Source organism: Eurytemora carolleeae, unplaced genomic scaffold (assembly GCF_000591075.1).
Source record: "Eurytemora carolleeae unplaced genomic scaffold, Eaff_2.0 scaffold468, whole genome shotgun sequence".
Taxonomy (NCBI): Eukaryota; Metazoa; Arthropoda; class Copepoda; order Calanoida; family Temoridae; genus Eurytemora; species Eurytemora carolleeae.
Genome location: NW_019396653.1, coordinates 23,789 through 30,830, shown reverse-complemented (window position 1 = coordinate 30,830; position 7,042 = coordinate 23,789).

The following is a 7,042-nucleotide window of genomic DNA, read 5'->3' as shown; positions in this document are numbered from 1 at the left end:
CTACACTCTACACTCTACACTCTACACTCTACACTCTACACTCTAAACTTAACTCCATTTTATGAGCTGGTATCCACTATACAGTATCCAGTAACTAATATCTAGTTTATCCGGAAACCTATATTCAAAAACCAAAACTCTGTATATAATCTGTATCCAGTATCCTGGACTTAGCTAGTTATCATCTAGTATCTAGTACGATTACTCATAATCTAGTAACCAACTTAAAAAACACCATATTTTTCTGTATGTCTCCCTATCTTTCCATCTGTCTATCTGTCTCCCTGAGTGTCGGACCTCCCATAATCTATTCCGGTTTTAAGATTCTAATCATAACAATCCTATTTAATCCCCCCCCCCCTCTACCATATACACAGTCATATCTAATAGAAAATTAATAGAATTAATTAAACTGTTAAATCTGTTTCATGCATTTTCTTACCTGACATGAACCACTTTCATCATACTGGGAAGTCAGTGAGTTCATTTCAACATGACAACGCTAAATTGCTTTTTGGAACGGTGTAACACTTTTCCCCCATTTGCGCAGTGAATCGAGTCTAGTTTACGATAGTGTGCTACGCCACGTTAGAGTCTATTTTACGATAGTGTGCTATGGCGCGTTAAAGTCTAGTGGAGGAATGCGTTAAAAATGTCGGTATAGAGAGGAAACAGGGTGCTTGCCTTGAACAGTTTTGGTACAGGGTGCCTAAATAAACTTCCTAATTCCGGTTTATGCAGATTTTTAGTACATGTTGAAAATTTTTACGTATTTTTACGTGTACACGCAAACACTTACAGACCAGGTTGTTTTAGAATGGTGGTAGTTAGAATTGAAATACTGATATTTAATGACAAGGACAATTCCTTTTAAGGTTTTGATTAATGCAATTTCTAAAACGATGACGTGACATAAAGTCGCTTTGATAAGATAGTATAATTCTGATTGATGCAAACCATTAGCAACCATAATTCATTTTTACCTTTTTAAACTAATAATGTTCAAACATTTAAATTTACGCTTAAACATGGTTCAGCAGCAGTAGGGTTTTCAGAAATTTACAAACGATTTCGTAAAGGCACAGCATAGAACGTTAATTTTGAGATCGTTAACGAACGAAAATAACCTTTCTTGAAAATTAAAAGAACAAACCGATGAGTTAAAAAATAGCTGCGACTGTAGTTACTGTACTGGTGAAAACCATGGTATAATCGTTAATGGCTGGAGTTGTGATTGGTGTAAAAAAAATCAACCATTGGCGACGCCAATATAATTGAGATCGTTAAAGAACGGTAACTTTAAGAAAGCATGAAAAAACCAAGGAACAAATGTATGTCAAAAAATTTGCCCGTTTCGTTATTTTTAGCTTTTAAAAAATTTGAAAAAAAATTACACTACTTTACTTGGAATTTCTGTACATTCTATCCCAGACACTCAAATCTATCTCTATTTCTTGCATATCACAAAAATCCAACCCATCTTTAATGCCTAATGGGACTGCAGGGTCAAAATATCAGGTGTAAGACAAAGGCTTATTTGAATAGGATGCTCCCCAATGCAATACAAGGTTACCTACAAAGGATGAGACTGTACGGAGTTTATACGGTCTATTTCCTTATATTCATGAATATGTATAGTTTTCTATAGTATAAGGAGTCATTAAAGGACTATATTCAAGGTAAAAATTTTATTTAAACTTAGGATCGTCATATCGTAAGAGTTTAATCTTATCCTTTAATTTATCCTTTACGTGTATACAGGGTGTACCAATAAACATAGGAATTAAATGACGACTTCTATATCGTCTTTGCTCCAATTAAACTAGATTATTTCGTAAATGTAACTTTGTAGTAAAACATTTAACACTGAAAACTTGTAGTCTCGGGATTTCCGAAATGTAGTCTACCATTTATTCACCTTCAAAATTGACGGAGATATCAGGAAATTTGTCCAGATTCCAGTGAATTAAAAACCAACAGAACTGTTCGAATCTTTATTATATACGTCAGTTTTAAAGAGTTAAAGGGAGTGTTAGCGAAAAATGAAAGGGGTTTTAGGCTTAATGCGATAAAAAAGCGCTTTTGATCGCTACTAATCTTACTTCTATCTGTTGCGTCTATAAGGAGAAAATTGTTAAAGACGTTTCATACCGAATAACTTAGCGTCCATACAAAATGAGAAAATTGCAACATACGACTTAGACCGTAAAAAATCAATTTAATTTCAAACAAATCATTCAAATATTACAAACTAGTACAAAAAGTCATCGATTATCTTTCGCCACATTTGTATATAGTTTATATTCTATAATATTTTTAAATTAATTTGTTCTGAATTTGATTATTTCTCTTGTTGCTTGCGCAACTATCTAAGAATGCCGCGCACCACTCACATTTTTCGAAATCCGTTAAAAACGTTTTCTAAAAAATGAAATATAAAAACATATAAAAGTAGAAGTAAGATTAGTAGCGATCAAAAGCGCTTTTTTACCCCCTTTCATTTTTCGCGAACACTCCCTTTAAATAAGGTTGACCACATTTTGCAAAAGCTCTCAAGATCTTCAATTTTTTTGTATGGACTTTATGCCATTTATCAATTATCGGAAATCAAAGACGATATTCAAGTGGTCTCTCAACTCCCATGTTTATTGGGACACCCTGTAGTACGAAAAAGTCACACTGGCATCGAATTCCAATAGAAATATATTTATTTTTCTACTTGAACATGGTGGATCACATACCAATAAATAAAAGAGTCAGACCCCCCTGTATCCCGCACACTACATAAATACCATGTAGATCAATGCGTAATAAAGTGAAATGTGTGCAATGTAGATTGCACACCATAAATTTGCAAAGAACGAAATGTGGGACCAAGTTGCATATTGCAGTTGAAGTTTGCAACCTGCAGAATGGCGAGCAAAAATTTTAATTAAAGGATTGGAATTCTAAAATGGCATTCGGAAAAAATATTTGTGTTATTTATTAACACAAATGATATTGAAAGAGGTTTATTTTTTTTCAAGAAAAAAGATGCGAATATTTACAATCTAGGGTTTGTTAAAAAAATTATGTTTGTTTACAAATTGATGTTTAAGTTTATGAACTAAAATTTGTTTACAAACAAAAATTTATTTACAAACACAATTTGTTTACAAACACAATTTGTTTACAAACAAAAATTTATTTACAAACACAATTTGTTTACAAACACAATTTGTTTACAAACACAATTTGTTTAAAAATCAAAATTTGTTTGCAAACAAAAATTTATTTACAAACACAATTTGTTTTTAAACCAAAATTTGTTTACAAACTAAACTGCGTTTATAGAATAAATGTGTTTACAAACTATAAATTGCTTACGTGACAAACTATAATTTTTTTATAAAATAAAGTGTGTTTATTTATAAACCAAGATTTGTTTACAAAATAAAATGTGTTTACAAAACAAGATTTGTTTACAAAATAAAATGTGTTTACAAACTCAAATTTATTTACAAACTAAAATTTGTTTACAAACTATAAATTGTTTACAAACTAAAATTTGTTTACACACTATAAATTGTTTACAAATTAAAATTTGTTTACAAATTAAAATTTGTTTACAAACTATAAATTGTTTACAAATTAAAATTTGTTTACACACTATAAATTCATTACAAATTAAAATTAAAGTGATAAAGAAACCAAAAAATAAATTATTTTTTTCCTCAATCTTTTAACCTTGATGCTAATGATCCTAATGTTTATATGTATTGTGACGTGTCAATTATGCGTTGCCCTTTAGGAACTGCATCTCGTGATTTCTTTTCTAATTGATCTAAATTCAAAACAGGAAATAAAAGTAGGTTTGCATAAATGTGAGACTGGATTTGAATAAACAATATTCACAAAAATACTTGAAAATACTTGAAATACTTGTGTTAGATCGATTACCCCAATTAAGTTGAAGTTGAATATAAAACTGTGTTTAGTGATTTTACAATTAACGCAAGATTAACTAAATCTATCTTTTTATATCTATGTATCTACATATACCTATATATATATATATACATCTATACTTTGTCTGTTTGTTTGTATCCAATAAACGCCAAAACGGCTAAACCGATCTGGTCCAAAGGAACTGAGTTTCTGCCACAAACTTAAATGATCTAATTCCTGTATCTTTGCATCCGGATGGTTTGAATCTTGGAGATTTTCAACTTAGATTATTTGATCTAACAGAATTCATAGTTTGAAATATCAAAGGTCACCGACATTGGGTTGAAAAGATATAGGGATTGGAAAATCTGAGTTTGTGGCAAAAATTCAATTCCTTTGTTGTGGGATCTTACATCATCCAAGGGAAGGTTAATGAATGCTGCTCAGAATTACAAAAGAAATTTCTCCAAACATTTTTGATATTTCGTAAATTTTTGAAAATCTACAAAAACAAAATTGTAAATCCGCAAAAAAATGTCATTAATGTTTCATAGAAGAGAATATAGCCTAGTATATAGGTATATATACTTTGTTTGGGTGTCTGATTGTTTGTTTGTCTGTCTGTTTGTTTGTAACCATAAACGTAAAAACGTAAAAACGGCTGAACCGATCGGGCACAAATTTGTTAGGGCAACTCCAATGGACCCAGGGAAGGTTACAGACAAAAAATTAGCCCATAAATAAATGTCGACATCTATTATTTTCAAAAATGCGCAAATTAATATGGATAAATCCACGGAAATGATTTTAGATGTCGACTTTCAGAGAAACAGTAAAAATCTAAAAATTTTAATAGGAACGAAGGCACGGAACGTCCTAAAAACCAAGTTTTACTATTTTTTTTAGTTTACAAACATTAATCAGTACATTGAAATTGCTCAGGTCCAGCACTCATGAGTCATGTTATACAAGATATACAAGATGTACATGGATATAATTATATTTTCATGTACATTTTCCCTGTTTACTGGATACAGGATATATGTATCCCTGTACACTGGATACAAGTTATATATGTATCCTTGTTTATCTTTTCTAGATTGTATCATTTGGCATGATGTTCTATTACATTCTTCTTCACAGTTTAAACTTGAAGTTTACGCTATGAACCCTTCCATGTACTCTCATTCATTCATGTACTCAAAATATCAGTTCATTTACTCTCTTTCATTTATTTATGTACTAAAAATATCCCTTCATGTACCCTCATTTATTTATTTATGTACTCAAAATATTCTTTCATGTACGTACTCTCAAACATTCATTTATGTACTTAAAAATTCCGTTTATGTACATTTTCTTAAAATATATTAATCTTTAATTTCCTTCAATTTCCTAAAATTAGCAATTCTTAGTGGTAACATTTGCATGTATGTAACATTTCTTAAAGGTAACATTTCGTGAAGGTAACATTTCGAAAAGGTAACATTTCGTTAAGGTAACATTTCTAACAGGTAGCCTTTCTTGAAGGTAACATTTCGTAAAGGTAACATTTCGTAAAGGTAATATTTCGTAAAGGTAACATTTCGTAAAGGTAACATTTCGTGAAGGTAAAATTTCGGAAAGGTAAAATTTCGAAAAGGTAACATTTCGTAAAGGTAACATTTCGAAAAGGTAACATTTCGTTAAGGTAACATTTCTAACAAGTAGCCTTTCTTAAAGGTAACATTTCGTAAAGGTAACATTTCGTAAAGGTAATATTTCGTAAAGGTAACATTTCGTTAAGGTAACATTTCGTAAAGGTAACATTTCGTGAAGGTAACATTTCGTGAAGGTAACATTTCTTAAAGGTAGCATTTCGTAAAGTTAACATTTCTTAGATGTAACATTTCTTAGGGGTAACATTTCTTAGAGGTAACATTTCTGTTTCATAGACTGTAGCAAACAGGGGGGACCCCCCCCCTCTTTTCCCTTGAACCCCCTAAAGGGGACCCCCCCCTTCTCCCTAGAACCCCTACAGGGATTCAAAGGTTGCAAGCTCTCAAGCAAAAATTTATGAGAAATCTAAACCAAAAAACAAAAAGTATAAGTGAGTAAGGGCGATAAAATCAAAAGTCAAGGCGTTGCAACACTTTAATGTCGACCCAGTCCTGTAAATGTAACTTTACAAAGCTGTTTGTATCTTTGTGCCCCCATGACAAATTTTGTGAGACTATAATTAGTTAGAGGAGAGGAAGTAAGTAATAGATAGTGATAGATATTTAGTTCAAATTGGATTAAAACGGTTTCAAGACGTAAACAGTAAACAAAGCAAATAAATACTTGGAATTGTTTCTAACAAAGGCGGGGGTGTAGTGAAAAAGGATATATTATTTTTAAAGAGGAGAATATCCGGTTCATCAGGGTAGCCTTTAAATCTTTGTTTGAGAAAACTGTAGAAAACGTCCTCGTTTATCTTTAAAAAAGTTTTTGTGGTTTCCTTATCAAACCAACTTGCGGATTTTTTTCAGCAGAAACAAAGAATTACAAAGTTTTAAAAAAGAAAACAGACAATATATTCTCTATTGTAGCTCGGGCAAAGGTTTGAAGGGTATCGGTGTAAATCGGGTATGCAGCATATATTATATATATGCATATATTATAAATAATGTTCTAAAGGAATTGAGTCTTTGCCACCAAATCAAATAAAATAATTTTGAAATATCAAAGGTTTACGACAACTGGTTCCAAAGACAAAAATCAAATTTTGTGGCAAAGACTCAACTCCTTTCTGAAAATACATTTTTGTCTCGTAGCTAGGAATTCTTCTCAACGGATTCATTCATATGACTGCATTCAATATTTCCTAAACATCAGAGGTCTGTAAAAAGCCTGGTTAGGAAGATATATACACATGATTATATCTAACCTTATCTTGACCCTTATTCCATCATCATCTGGACTTACACTGTAATAAAGACAGCTTAACCTTAACCTGCATATCTCACCATTTTATAAATGTTTGAATCTTCGTTTAACCTTCAAAATTCTTGCATTTATTTATCCTCCTGTATCCTCCTATATCCTCCTGTATCCTCCTGTATCCTCCTGTATACTCATGTATCCTCCTGTATCC